Below are 16,442 nucleotides of genomic sequence, written 5' to 3' on the forward strand. Positions count from 1 at the left end.
GAGAACTCGAACGCTCGGAAGAAAGCACCATGCTCATAAATAACCCTCTACAGTGAGGGGAGCGATGCTTTAAAAATGTATCAACAGAAACACACTAGTTGAGTGGAGCCCAAGGCGAGTACTGGGGCCTAAGTCAACTCAGAGAAAGGGAACAAGGCTGACAACGCGTAACCCTTACCATACATGATTTTAGAAAGTGCACAGAGTGCTTAGCGTGCACACTTACCATAGTATGGATTTTATCGAGATCTGCTCACAGATGCCCAGAAGTCATCAGACACTCAATCGGGAGCGGCAGGCTCAAAGACAACCCTCTGAGGTGAGGGGAGCAGCACGAAGTCGCCGCGCGTAGCCCCTACCATACATCATTTTAGAAAGAATGCAAAATGCTTGATGTGCAAACTTACCACAGCGTGGATTTTAGAAAGTGCACCGGGACATCGCGTGCGCACTTACCATATCATGGATTTTAAAGATACCGTTCTAAGGGGCCCTCATGGCACTCTGAAGGAGCAGTCCATAGATGGAAATGACGCATCCCAAGAACAATACGTCTGAGAAGTCACCAACTCATCCTCAAGGATAGGGAGCATGTCGCGAAGCATGTACTCAGAAGAGTACTAGCCCACGAGAAGGACCCACAGGTCCGGAGGTTGCAGCGTTATACTGGGCACCTGATGCTGTGAGACTTCCTCAGAAGCACAGGCTGCGTGTCCAAGCCGAAGATGAGGGCTATCACCAGCCTGGAACCAGAAAAGATGAGTGAAACCATCACTGAAATCGGTCAACAGCAGGAGGTCCTGACTTAGCAGGTGGGTCAAACCTAAAGTCAGTGACAGATCCACACTATACATTTTCTATATAAACAAAAGGAAATTACTGATAGGGAGAAATTTCCCATTAGGTCCTTTCCATGTTCTCACCGCGACGCAACACGCAGCATGCATTCAGCTCCCGCGGGAGCTAAACACGCTCCGCCCAACCGCTAGATTACCTCGGAAATCAAGCGCGAACGAAAACTGCTGCCACGAATTCATCACTATTCCCGCGAGAGGCGAACGCTCAAAGAGGGCTCAAAGACTGCTGTCTGTCAAGATAAGGGAGGGAAATACAGACCATGCTAACGAGCTTAATCTTTTCTTCTTCAACAGATTTGATGTGGAGTCTCAAATGCTCCCCTCCTATAACTTCTCTACACATTCACTAGTCCACCCCCCCCATGTAGTGACCACTATGCCAGATTCCTCTGGAACCATCACCATCTCAGAGGATCAAGTAAGAAGGGAATTGAGCAGGCTTAGCCCCACAAAGGCTGTGGGCCCTGATGGAATCAGTCCAAGAATACTGAAAGACTGTGCCCCGCAACTTTGTGGTGTGCTACAATACATCTTTAATTTGAGCCTATATCTGGAGAGGGTCCCAGTGCTATGGAAAACATCTTGCTTAGTGCCGGTACCAAAAGTTGCACGGCCCTGTGTACCCAATGACTACAGGCCAGTAGCACTGACCTCTCTCACCTAATGAAAGTTTTTGAGAGACTGATCCTCAGATCCATTTGGCCCCTTGTCAAACCCTTCCTTGATCCGTTACAGTTTGCCTATCAGCCTCAACTTGGAGTGGATGATGCCATCGTCCATCTGCTCCATCGAACCTATACTCACTTAGAGAAACCGAGGAGCTCTGTGAGGTTTATGTTTTTTGACTGCTCTAGTGCCTTTAACACAATCAGGCCCACCCTACTGGAGGAGAAGTTGAAGAACATGCAGTTGTACACTCCTCTGGTCTCTTGGATTATGGACTACCTCACTGGCCGCCCCCAGTACGTCCGCATACAGAACTGTGTGTCCGACACTGTGATTTGCAGCACCGGCGCTCCTCAGGGGACAGTTCTTTCTCCCTTCCTCTTCACCCTGTATACATCTGATTTTAGTTACAACTCCGAATTCTGCCATCTTCAGAAGTTCTCTAATGACTCTGTAGTTGTAGGATGTATTCAGGGTGGTGACACCTCAGAGTATCAGACGGTAGTAGACAACTTTGTTACCTGGTGTGAGCTAAACCACCTACAGCTCAATGTCAGGAAAACAAAGGAACTTGTAGTGGACTTTAGAAAATCCAGGACCCCCGTCACTCCTTTGTCTGTCCATAGTGAGGAAGTGGAGATTGTTGCAAATTACAAAACCCTGGGAGTCCATATAGACAACAAACTGGACTGGACATCAAATTCAACAGCACTCTTCAAGAAAGGTCAAAGCAGGCTGCATTTTCTGAGGAGAAGTCTTTTAACGTCTGCAACACTATGCTGCAGATGTTCTATGAGTCTGTGGTGTCTAGTGTAATTTTCTATGCGGTGGTCTGTTGGGGAAGTAGCATGAATGTGGCAGACAGAAATAAACTGGACAAACTAGTTAGGAGGGCTGGCTCTGTACTTGGCATGGAGCTGGACCCGGTTCACGTCGTGGCTGAGAGAAGGATGTTGTCAAAACTTTACTCAATCCTTGACAATCCTTCTCACCCACTACACAGTGTGCTGGTCGACCAGAGGAGCACATTCAGCCAGAGACTGATTACTGCCAAGTGTTCCACTGAGCACTTCAGAAGATCCTTTATCCCTGTGGCCATCAGGCTGTACAACTCCTCTCTATAAGTGCTGGGACATTTTTTGAGTAATGCATGTCCAATACATGTTCATTTTATATGCAATAAGGGACTTTTCTTGTGCAATGCAATTTATTATTATTATTACTGCCTATTTATTAATACTAAGATCAGTGTGCAATACATTCTATATAACTATTGTACTTAATTACCATTACCATATTGGACTTATTATATTTCACATTTGTCATTCCATTCCACTTTAATAAATTTTATATTTGATCTAAACTACCATTTTCACTGGTATAGTTTTTATATTATTATTTATATGTGTTATATTGTTACTTAATAATTTTTAATGTTATTGATATATAGGTATATATTTATTCATTTTATTATATTTTCTTTCTTTCTTTCTTGAGAGCAATTGTAACATGGAAAGTAATTTCCCTCTGGGATTAATAAAGTTTTTTGAATCTTGAATCTAATTTCACTATGATTTCAATCTTTGACATGGCCTTACTCAGTCAATATTAAAACTATACTATAACTATAAAGGTTATATTTTCACAGAATGCTCTACATCTTTATGAAGGATGATTTTATGTAGAAAACAGTAAATCACAAAAATGACTTTAGCTGGGTTTTCACAGGCAGGGTCACATTTTATTTTGATGTTCCCCCAACAAACATTCTACTGACTATAAGTAACTTTGCAAATACAGGTAAACTTATTCTACTAACCTTAAACTGACAGTATAAAAAAAAAATACAATTCTGCTTGTAGATATTAGTTTACTTGCTACAACACTACAAAGCCAATCAAATCAAGGATAATAACATGCACTTCCTTAAAAGGAAAGATTACACATTAGTGAAACAGAAATCTCTTTAGTCAACAAACGAAAAAGACCCATTTTTAGCATCCTCTCTATTGACTTTAAAAGGTTACTGTGGCAATACAAGCAAAGGCCAGTGCTTTTCTCAAGAGCACCCTGAATAAACTCTGAAATGGGGATTGTACAACGTGAAATAACTTTTTGGTTCCTCTCCTCAATGTACACAGTGAGTGGCTGGTCTGATCCATATCTGAAGTAATGACCCCCTCATTTCTCTCGGCACCTACCCCCCAGGAAGGTCCTGCTATTGTGCCAGTGTGTTATTGACTCGTCTAAGAAAATCAGCAAACACAGAGTAATTGGTGGAGCTGGAGGTTCGCCTCAAGTGCCCTCCTCCTTTGACAAACCAAACATAAATAAAAGAGGAGGAAAGTGATGAGAGGGGCCTGGAGCCACACCAGATGAGGAAAAGCCACAAAGGCGGGCAATGACACGCATATCAATGCAGCCCCTGCAAGGTAAACAATGACTTCTAATTATGAGCTGAAGTTTTAATTAAGACTATACTAAGAGGCTATACTAATTACAGCCCCTGACAGCGATGATTGAGTCTGAGATCCCATGTTCTGATTAATCAGAACTGTCGGAAACCCTTACTGCTGGGGCTGGAGATGATGATAAAATTACCTGCCCTTTCTCAGCGGGAGCGCCGCTCATCATCCTCAACTTCAAGCTCCTGCCGGTGCGCTGAAGATGACACAAGTGAACTGTGGACAGGGGAAGTGATGTGGAGCTGATCAGTGGCATGGCACTTCAGAAATATCCAGTGTGTAAGGAAAGACAAAAGTAAATAAAGGTTAAGGGTGGAATATGTTTAATTAATTGAGCCAGAACAAGAGAATGTATTATAATTTTTAAATTAATATACCTATAGCTCTCTTAAGCATTCTGATGTCCACCTGGGATGAATATGAATGATTTCAGGGTATTATCTGGCCCAGTAAGTACATGATGAAAGGGAAATTGGTTTCAACCTCATTGGGTTGCCAAATGTACCTCCCAGGGAGTCAGAATGCAAAGTTTTTTTTATTAGTCTGCTGTGAAGTAAAGTTTTTGTTGACAAGTTACCGGGCTGCTACAATGAGTAATAAAATGAGTTTTTTTTTTTTAGATATGCCATATCTTTAGGTTTGAAAACATCACAGCGCACAGTATGTTTAAAAGATATTCATCATTTTGTTTGAGGGTTATAGCAGCAAGTAAACAAGACATCTTTAAGCCATTGATTTCTGTATGATTCAAACTGCATTCCTGGGCTACATCCTTCATCAGGCACCAGGTCTCGACTGACGTTCTGCAGGAGGAGGTCTAGGTGAATCAGAGATGAGTTGCAGTCATGCAAGACTCGGGCAGCTCAAGTAGTTTGGCTTGGGCTGGCATTCTGCCTCCCACGAACGAGACAAAATTCATGATACGGTCAGATTTTCACAGGGAGACCAGATTTGGCCCTGGATGAGCTGTAACTGTTGCCATAGAGCCTGGATTGGGACCCTGGATGTGGGAGTTATCAAAGATTTACATGTACCTTTACTCATTCGCCATCATTCTATCGCCATCTATACAAGTATAATAGTATTGATGTGTGTAATTTACATTGTAGAACGAAACAAGTCAGAGTATGGTCAATTTAATTACTCATTAACTGAAATAGCCCATTATAAAAACCCATAGGAAAATCTTAGAAAAATCCATGGCTAATTAGTCTTCTGGGTTTTGACGTCATGGCTATATTATTCTATTACATGCTCTAAAACATACCAATAAGGCTTTATGTAGGCATATATTGAACTTTTTTTGTATAACATTGTAAAAATATGTATAAAACTGGATAAACTGATTTAATTTAGTGATTGTAAATTCACCCCTTTATTATCTTTCTAGTTGTTGTCTTTTTGTACTGTTCTATATTGCTTTAATGTAAAACAATGTTTTATTAAGAAGGCTGTTTTGGGTGAGAACAGACTAAAGTAACTTATTTTTCTACTGTACATCTTGCCGTAGCAATCTCTATGATTGCAAGTTTTATCTTTACCCTCATAGTTGAATGATTTGATGTTTTCTAAAACCATAACATTCACAGTCCTGTGGTTGGAACTATAGTTTTCTACATGTGGTTAGAAACTTAGTTTCTTGTTAGTTTGACGTGGACTTAAGATAAAAATAAAAATGCAATGGATACTTTATATTTAATTTAATATATTCCATTCCATACACACATTTTAAGGGTTAATTCACACCAAAATGAAAATGATGTCTTCATTCACTCACCCTCGTCATCCCAAACCCATAATACATTTGGTTATCTTTAGAACATAATTAAAGATTTTTATTTTTTTTATCAAATCTGAGACAATTCATGTCACTCCATTGAAAGTATGTTCACCCAAAACTCTGATGCTTCAAAACTTTCATAAAGAGATCAAAAAATTGATCAGCTAACAATGTTTACAGCATTCATATTTGGTCAGCGAAGCTCAAGCATTCTTGCTTGACGCATACAAAACATTCTCTAGGTGGCGCTAGTAATGTAAACAAGCTTGAAAACATGATTACCAAGGGGATTGCTGATGTCAAGATTTATAGAGGATAGGTTTCAGGCCATGTACACAGGTATTTTTATAAACTGAGTTTTTCCTTCCGTTTAAAAAAAAAAAATCTCTGTCCACATGAAAATGCAAACGCATGATATGAAGCACTGTCAAGAGTATGCCAAACCAACAGGTGGCGATATGATCTCAACCGTAAAGCCATGTTGGCCAATCAGAAGCCTGAAAAAGTCTCCAGTAGGCAGAGATAACAGCGCAGGCTCCGACGTCACAAGCCAAAAACTCCGGTTTCGCTGTCTACACGATAACACTGCAACCGGAGTTTTTGAAAATCTTCACCCTGGCAGGCGTTTTCAAAAATGTTCGGTTTCAGTGAACTGGTGCTGCATTTGCGTGTGGACGAACAGCCAAACCGCGTAGAAAAAGCTGCGGTTTTAAAAATAACCGCGTTCGTGTGGACAGGGCCTCAGTCTGTTCACACCAAAACTGATTGCTTCTAAAAACATTAAACCACACAAGTTGCACAGCTTAAAAATTTTGCTCACCATTTACTTATACTTTATAGACCTACAGATCTGAAATCTTAACTTCTTTAGCTTTAGTTTGTTCTGCCTGTGATGAGAGGTGATTGTGCACTCTTGGAATGAAAGAGAAGGTATATTGTTTTGTTTGCACACGCACAGAAAATCAAACATTCAAAATGAGGAGATGCTGATATTTACAGGTCAACCACCAATGTCAGGCTCCAGATGTGCACTGGTTTGCTGCCTAGTTGAGGTGCTGCTCAGCATATTTCATGATAAGAGCAATTTTGCCACTCATTTTCCAAAAAAAAGTAACCAAATTTAGTTATCACCAATAACATATAACTTCAAATAATCAGTACCCAGCTGAAAGATTTGAATGTATAGAACTGTCTTTTGTTAGTCATATAAGACCAAAATACTTTTTAAACAACTTGACTCTGTTACTGTCAGCAAAAACACTGTTGCCAGTCAGTAAAAAGCAGTATTTTGTGAATGAATATTAACAACCAAATTATAGTTAATGTTACTGAATGGGCACTCATCAAAATAACTTTACAGCAAAACTGTGCAAGGATATCAGAAATGGTGTAAGATAATAGGCTAGCTATCAGCAAAGTGTATAAATCATGCTAAAAACTTCCTGTCTTTAATTTTCTAGAATCTCTGTGACATTTAATTTGTTTGTTTGTCATGTCAAAAGAAATTTGTGAGTCATATGTAATCATGTTCTGTTCCTCATGACAAATTAGCATTGCATCCCAAAACCAGAGAGTTGAAATGTCATGTAAGTCCTGTGCTTTTGAGTTTCATTTGAGCATATTGTTTGATCTATAGGAAGATTTATGGCATGTCAAGACTGTAGTCCTGTGTTTAAATGGACTAAACATTCAAAACATATCGACTACCTAAAATGAAAATATAGAGAGTGCATAGAACAAAAGAAGTTGCACAACTGCAAATACCTACCCAGGCTCATTAGAAATACACGCCTCTACCTTCACTACTGAAAAACTCAAAAACATACCTATACACAAATTACTGCAGTTTCCAGTTGAAATGAACGAGGCAGTAAAACTCAGACAACTTTTATTCCTTTCACCCAATTTTCGCACAATTCCTTGTACAATTTCAACATGCTGTGATATTTGAAAACTGACACTTTTGTGTCACATATACAGCTTCATATATGAGTTTTCTAACTCAACAGGTTTGCTTGGTAGCTCACGTGATACGGTGTTGCACTTGAAGTGCTTCGGTGCGAATCCTTTGAAACCACGGTTTGACAAAACAGCTCAAACCCGCATAGAAAGAAGTTAAATAGCATCGATTCACCAGCATTTATTTTTATATATCACTTTTGCTAAAACTATCAGGTTAATGGTTTATGGTTGGGTTTGGTGTAGGTGGTTTGTTATTTTACAACACAATAGACCGTTAACCATTTAGCGACTCTCAGGACACTTTAATTCTTAAAGGGGTCATATGATGTGATTTAAATTTTTCCTTTCTCTTTGGAGTGTTACAAGCTCTTGGTGCATAAAGAAGATCTGTAAAGTTGCAAAGACTAAAGTCTCAAATCCAAAGAGATATTCGTCATGCCTAGAGGTGATCTGTGCTGGTCTCTGAGGAAATACATCAACTTCGCGCTGTGGATCGCCGGATCGGCTTTTATCGTTGACGAAGCGGAGTCCAGCCTGAGGTCGTCACATGTGGTTGCCGCAAGCCCGCCGGACGCTCCTTTGTTGAATCCGCTGCCCATCACAGACGGCATCACAGACAGTGTGTTAAGGGGCGTAACATTTCTGTCACACGCTTGAGGTATTCAGCCAAATCACAATGCACTGGATAGCTGGCCAATCAGTGTACACCTCTCTTTTCAGAACGATGAGCTTTGTTAAAATCGACGCATTTCAGAAAGGCGGGGCAGAGAGGAGCAACAATAATGTACATTATGTGGAAAATAATGTGTTTTTTGAACCTTAAACCGCATAAACACATTGCATTACACCAAATACACAACATAATGTTATTTTTAGCAATGTCATATGACCCCTTTAACGCAATATGTATCTGAAACAACATAATAAAAACACAGCAATACGAACCTGTACCAACGTTATAAAAATGTACCACAATTAAATATTGAACATGTGTTTTAGTGCCACCCACTGGACATTTCACTTTGAAACTGCTGCGGAACGTGCAGTAAGGTAAGTAATATCGGTGTTGCAGAAACGCTCTCTGGGTTGGCATATGCAATGTCCGTATTTCTAGGATCTGAATGCTAGTCATGAATTATGCCATCACTTGTACTAATGCTAAAATTGATCTGGTTAACATTAGCATCTAGCTAGCTATCTAACTCAGTAGACTTAAGTTATATTAGACCATCTTTATGGTGAAAGACAAGGAGGAGAATGTAAGGTGTTGGGTTAGGAAGAGGCAAGGACTCAATCGCAGTGTTAAATGGGTTTTATTTAAAAGATGCAATGACAGGTCTCTTCTTTTGTATTGTGACACAAGAAATGGACACATCCATGTGTAACACATCCATCACAAGAAAGCAAAAATGTAGGGGACTTGGTTCTATGCAGAGGTTGTTGGTCGAATGTCGAGATGTGGGCGTGGCACTCAAAAGTGAAGGCAGATGAATGCGAGCTTGCAGGGGTGAATTTAAATGGACTAAATGATTGGAGACATTCTACATACTGTATGTCACCAGAGAGTAGTCTATTGTTTCTTTGGTAGATTGAGTTTTGAACATAACGAGAGAAGAACATTTAAAATAATAATAATAATAATAATAATAATAATAATAATAAATTATACATATGCACAAATGAACTAATTACAATGATATCTATAATGTGATCTACACAGTGCATCCGGAAACTATTCACAGTGCTTCACTTTTTCCACATTTTAAATGTATTTTAATTTCTAATTTAATTACATTTTAATTAGTAAAAAAAAATCAAATCACATGTACATAAGCATTCACAGTCTTTGCTCAATACTTTGTTGAAGCACCTTTGGCACCAATTACAGCCTCAAATCTTTGTGGATATGATGCGACAAGCTTTGATCATCATCATTTGGCAATTATCTGTCATTCTTCTCCTCTCCTCTTCACCTCTCAAGCTCTGTCAGGTTGGATGGGGGCAGACGCATATTTTCAGGTTTCTCCAGAAATATTTGATTGTGTTCAAGACCAGGCTGTGGCTGGGCCACTGAAGGACATTCACAGAGTTGTCTATAAGCCACTCTTGCTGTGTGCTTAGGGTCATTGTCCTGTTGGAAGGTGAACCTTCTGCCCAGTCTGAGGTTCCGAATGCTCTGGACTGGGTTTTCATTAAGGCTATCTCAATATGTTGGTGCATTGAGCTTTTCTTCTACTCTAACGAGTCCCTCAGTCCCTGCTGCTGAAAAACAGCCCCACAGCATGAGGCTGCTACCAGCACACTAGTTTTGGGATGGTGCTCTGCAGGTGATGAGCAGAGCTGGGTTCCTTCAAATATGATGCTTAGAATTAAGGTTCATCAGACAAGAGAATCTTTTTTCTCAGAGTCTGAGGGTCCTTTCGGTGCTTTTATGCAAATTCCAAGTGTGTTTTCATGTCTTCACTGAAGAGAGGATGGAGTCTTGCCACACCGCCATAAAGCCCAGATCAGTGGGGTGTTGCAGTGATGTTTGTCCTTCTGTAGGTTTCTCCCATCTGCATATATGATCATGGAGCTCAACTAGAGTGACCATCAGGTTCTTGGTCACCAGTCTAGACAAGGCCCTTCTCCATTAATTGCTCAGTTTGGCCAGAGGGCCAGCTCTAGGAAGCCTGGTTGTTTCAAACTTCTTCCATTAAGGGTAACAGAGACTACATGCTTCTGCGAACCTTCAGTACTGCAGATATTTTCCTGTACTCTTCCCCAGATCTGTGCCTTGATACAATCCTGTCTCAGAGGTCTACAGACAATTCCTTGGACTTCATGGCTTGGTTTGTGCTCTGACATGTACTGTTAACTGTGAGACCTTATATAGACAGGTGTGTGCCTTTCCAAATCATGTCCAATCAACTTACTTTACCACAGGTGGACTCCTATCCAGTTGTAGAAACATCTTAAGGAAGATCAGTGTAAACAGGATGCACCTGAGCTCAATTTCTTGACAAAGGCTGTTAATACTTATGTACTTGTGATTTTTTTTGTTTTTCAATTTTTAATAAATTTGCAAATATTTCAAACAAACTTCTTTCACGTTGTCATTATGGGTATTGTTTGTAGAATTTTGAGGAAAATAATGAATTGAATCCATTTTGGAATAAGGCTGTAACATAACAAAATGTGGAAAAAGTGAAGCGCTGTTAATATTTTCCGGATGCACTGTAACAGACAAACAAACACCACTGCAGGCCATGTGCTCCAACACAAAACATGCACACGACAGACAAAATTGCATGGAATATAAATGTCAGGATCTCAACACCAAAATCGAACTATACCAGTGTCAGGATCCAGACACACAAAACATAAGGCAAACAGAGAGTGCATAGCCCAGAGAACAAAGCTGCACACTCACACAAAGAAAAGAACAAGACAATGCAGAACATGAGTGTCAAGATCCTGACAAAGAATCATTGGCACCCTTTACACCAGGGTTATTATAGTTAACTAAAATGATAACACTTTAGTTTAGAATAAAAAAAAATATATTTTCAGTACCATTTTATATTATGAAACTATGTGGACAATAAATAACGAAAAAAAAAAAAATCTAAACATTTTCAAAAATGATGCAATCTGAAAACAATCCATGCATGTGTTTCAATACAGTTAATTTACACAAAATGAAAGCTATAAGAGCTAAATAATCTCAACAACTCAACAAAAACACAAGTTAATTGCGTTTAAAAAATCCTGTATTTTATTAAATTAACATGTTATTTCACTTCTGTGTGCAGTGCTGTACAGCACAAAACAAATCAATGCCATCTTCTTCATCCAGTTTAGTCATTAATTTTAAACAGACATCATTTTTAGCTTCCAAAACTCATCCAGATTACTAACTTTGCCTAACTCACTCTAAACCTTTGTTGTTGTGGAGTTAATCTGTCAGTGTCAGAAAACAGCTCCATTAACCAGTTCTACAAAGGGTAAGTTGGGTCCCCAATCAAATAGTGCCCAACATCACAGGCAAAGATGTGGACGTTGTATTGGCTAAATAGTCGCTAACATTTCCCACACACAAAAAAGACTGATTGAGGACTCTTGCATCATCCACATTACTAGCCAACACACAATCCCAGAAGAGTTTTCCCATCCACCACTGCTTGAAGTAATATAAAAGGCCATCATTTTCTATAAAAAAAGTCTTATGGATACTCTTTGGTGCTATAATCAAAATGTGGCTTCCATCATTCACAAAAAAAAATAGCTGCATATACATTCAAAAGACTCCCGTGAGACTTTAAAGCTCTGTTGAATGGCAGTTTCATCCACTGTTAAATAAACAAGTCAAGAAGTAAAGTAAATTGGCAACAGCAAAATCCAGCTATAACAATCTTCTATATTTAATACCCAAAAGCATTCGTTGTCATTGTTTTCAGACAGACAGACAAATAAATAAAAATCAGCACTCAAGTTCTGGACAAAGAGAAAGCCAATTGGTCATTTTCATAGTTCAACTTCTCAGAAGCATTAGTCATCACTGATGGGTAAACTTCTACAGTAAAATGTAAGACCCCTCAGCTGTTGTAGTAGGAGCACCCTCACAGCTGTGGTTTAATTTAATGCCAATGTACATTAATATAACACAAAGTATAGAGTTGTAAATGTACATTAAATAAAAACAAAAATATAATACAGTATAATATAAACACAAAGTGGATTTTTGCCTGCATGGTACGTTGCTTATTGTTTGGTTAAAAGATGCTGTCATTGTGTTTTTAAGTTCTGTACATTTTTGAGATTCTCCATCACTCGTATTTATCCAGAGACCATTTGGTTTTCTCCCCCAGAAAACAACCCATCCCAGGATACTAAGGCATCTGTAGAAGCTGTATTACTGTGAAATTATCCAGTGCCACCCCTGCAAGTAACGCTAGACCCAAGACAACCACAGAGAAGAAGTGCAGAGTGGCTGCTAGTCGAGAGGCAGAAGCAGACATGCAACACAATGTATCTGATGAAAATGAAGCACCACAAACGCTTAATTTTGTGCCTAAATGCCCTCCAGGACCCCAACTAATAATGAATCAGCTCCTCAACCCAGCTGTGTGTGTGTGTTCTCACAAGTACTGTGACAAACTGATGCTGTGAAAATAGCCAGTGGAAATTAATTTAAGTGACTGACCTTGAGTGAGGATTATGAATTTCGGGTTTCTGATTATTTACATTGGGATTGTAAAGGATCTTTATTTTTTTTGGTGATTAAGGGAAAATAAAGCCTTAAAATGATAAAGACATACAATGATTTTGTCACAGTTGTGGCACAATTAACATTTAGAATAGGCTTTTCATGTATTTGACCTAGTAGATAATAAAAGATGGCCTTCTTATCAAGTCAACAGACACACAGGAGGATATCATGTGTCCTTCAGTTCACAAAGCATCAAGAGGAGACAAGGTGAACAGAAGGTTCAGCGAGGGTCTTTGGACAAGGTCATTCCCATCCCAGAGCCTGTGCTGCATTACAACAGGTACATGGGAAGAATAGACCTATGTGGTGCATTACATGTTAGGCTTCTACAATTTTTTTGGGAAAAGATAAAGAAAAAAAAAAAGTGGTACAATATAACACTACATTTACAACACTTCTTGGACTCTTTTCAACAGTTGATGCCTTAATTTTGCATCAAGAGCTAAAGAAATCCATGCAACTGTGTTATGTTGAGTAAAACACAAACTTGCTTAGAAAGGGTTTTGGACACTTCAGTAAATAAAAGACCGCCATGATCCCAAATTATATATTGTTTGAGAACAACACAAAAGTAAAAAAACTTTAAACTTTAAAAGTGTTTTTGACAGTACCTTTGACTACTACTATATGCATTTTGCATCCTACTATATTGCATCCTACTACTATATGAATTTTGCATCCTACTATATGAAGGATGCACAAAATGTTTGTGTCTATTTAATCACGAGTCCCCAAAATAAATTCTGATCACATAAAATGTCAAAATGTGCACAAACTCATAAATTCAGATGGGGCAAAGACTTTTTCACAGCAATATGTTACATGAATGGATAATGTTTAGAGACTGTACCTTTAATGCACTGATTTGTGCACCAAACTTCAGCAAAGTTTGATTTTCTTAATAATAATAATAAAAACAGATGTCAATATTCAGCGCATATATGTGTGTGTGTGTGTGTATGCTGAATATTGATATCTGTCTTGGTTTATTTACTGCTCAGTGTTTTTTTTTTCCCATTTAACATATGCACTTTATATATTTCGCTATATATTTACATACACAATACAATTAATATGAATTTGTTTGGTGACTGCCAGTTGCAACTATAGTTTAGCAACACAAGGGTTTTGTATATATATTTTGTATGTATGTATGTATGTATGTATGTATGTGTGTGTGTGTGTGTGTGTGTGTAGCAGGTTGGTAAATGAAAAAAAATAAAATAAAAAATATTTACCAGAGGAAGCAACCACATCTACAAAAGCATTCACATCCCCTAATTATTGTATTTTATGGCATATATTTTCAGTCAGTCTCCAGTTTCTCCATTAAATAAAGGCAGGTAAAGTTCAAGCTTTAAGTTAAAGGTGACATTAATAATCAAAATGGTGACTTCAAATGAATCTATTTACACTATCCCACAATGCAGTGCAATACTGTTATTTGTTTTCCAGTAATTCCTTGTCTTATGACAGAAAATTACCTAGCCTGCAGTGATTTCAAAGTGCAAGTCTAAATTCAGTGTCTTATTGTAGGAAATTGCTTTTAAGTCTTGTTAAATCATGGCCATTTTTTACAGTGTAGTTATTTTCTAACATAAAACAAAGTCAAATTAAAATAATGACAAAGTCTACCGCAGTGTCTTTTCGCAAAAATGGGGAAAGGGTCCCAAAAATGTGTCTCCCGAATCCACCGCTGGCATTTCTTCACAATGTCACTTCTTCACAGAAGGCAAACACATTCCCAGATCTAATCATCAACTGAGCCTGTGGCAGTCAGGTGTGTGTTTATTTGTGTGTGCGCGCGTGTGTGTCCTCCAGAGCTGATAACCTCCTAGAACCTCCATTAACAAAGAAGAGCCGAATGTGTTATCAGTTCCTACCGACAGCATTTTATTTCTTTCCTCATTTACACACACAATCAAGAGTATGTTCTTCAACCTGATGCCAACACTGCTTCAAAACACAAATTGGTCTTTACCAACATATATTAACCTGTCAGACTTTTCAACCTTAATTTCAATGAAACAGCAATGTGTCTGTCCTGTCAAGAGAAGGGCCATGAAAGCCAAGCGAGGCCCCCCTAGGAACAGTCTCCCATAAAACAGAAATGAGAGCCATATGCAGTAAGTGACATTTGGAAAAATGATCAATACTTAGAGAAGCAGTGGTATTACCATGGAATTTATAGCACCAAGATTTATCTTAGCCGCAGGCCAAGATACGATTAAGAGAGCAGAGGGCTTTTGAGACAGCTCAGCTTGTAAAACATCAGCCCATAATTGTCATAGCATAATGTGGCGCTTAACATTAAAGACATCCGTTTCATTCTGGTCTGGTATTCATTTTGCGACTGGTTCCTGTTTTGTATTGCTGAAACAAAGAAAGACAGCAATGGAAAAAGGAGAAACCACACATGCACAGTGCACAAAAGGCAGGAGATCCCAGGTGCTTTCCAATCACAATGATGGTTATAATTTACAGCACCCACAGAGCAATACAACTGCAGGAGGGCATGACAATAAAAAAAGATTGCTGTTTCTTTAGCAGTTTGTAATAGGCTGCCACAGAGAGTTTAGTTCAACTCTAGGGGCAATTCAGGAAGAATTATCACTCCACAACCTGGAAGTAGCAGTGAAAATTTTGAATTAACATTTCATATGCAAATCATGGAATTTGAGAAAAGAACGGATGATAGGATATGTAGTATGGTAAACGTATAGTCTAAGATACTTAAAGTCTTTTGGTAAACAGTCAGCACTGAACACTTCCTCACATTTTTATAAATGACTGCTATGCTTCTGACAGAATCTAAGACCTATTACACAAAGCTGCTTATTCAAATACAGTAACTAACCATGGGCAGTACATCACAAGCATATTCACAAAGTGGAAGAAAATGATAGCTAAAAGCCACTCACAATCCTATGTATTCATAGTTTGTTGATTTATATGCGTGAACGTTTTCCCACAGGATAAGTGCTGCGACAATTCATAATCACCAGTCTGGAGAATGTTTAACCACTTATTGGCTGACAAGGCCCTAACCCTACCCTTTCAAGCCTGTAAGGCTGATCACCCTCAATATACCTTTATCCAACATGCCTTTTGAATGAAGCCTCAATGAAGAATATTTTGACATTCCTCACTGAATCGGTTTAAAGGGTTAGTTCACCCAAAAATGATATTTAGCCCCATAAATTACTCACCCTCAAGTCATCCTAGGTGTATATGACTTTCTTGTTTCAGACGAATCCAGTCGGAGTTATATTAAAAATTGTCTTTGATCTTTCAAGCTCTATCGTTGTACTCAGCAGGTGTTGCATTCCTTCGGTTCAAATGACGTCAAATAAAAAGCACCCTTCCACAAAAAAAAAGTGCCTCACACGGCTCTGGTGGGTGAACAAAGGCCTCCTGTAGCGAATCGATGCGTTTTTGTAAGAAAAATATCCATATTCAAA

This window comes from Sinocyclocheilus rhinocerous, unplaced genomic scaffold (assembly GCF_001515625.1).
Source record: "Sinocyclocheilus rhinocerous isolate Xijiao unplaced genomic scaffold, SAMN03320098_v1.1 scaffold1923, whole genome shotgun sequence".
Classification (NCBI taxonomy): Eukaryota; Metazoa; Chordata; class Actinopteri; order Cypriniformes; family Cyprinidae; genus Sinocyclocheilus; species Sinocyclocheilus rhinocerous.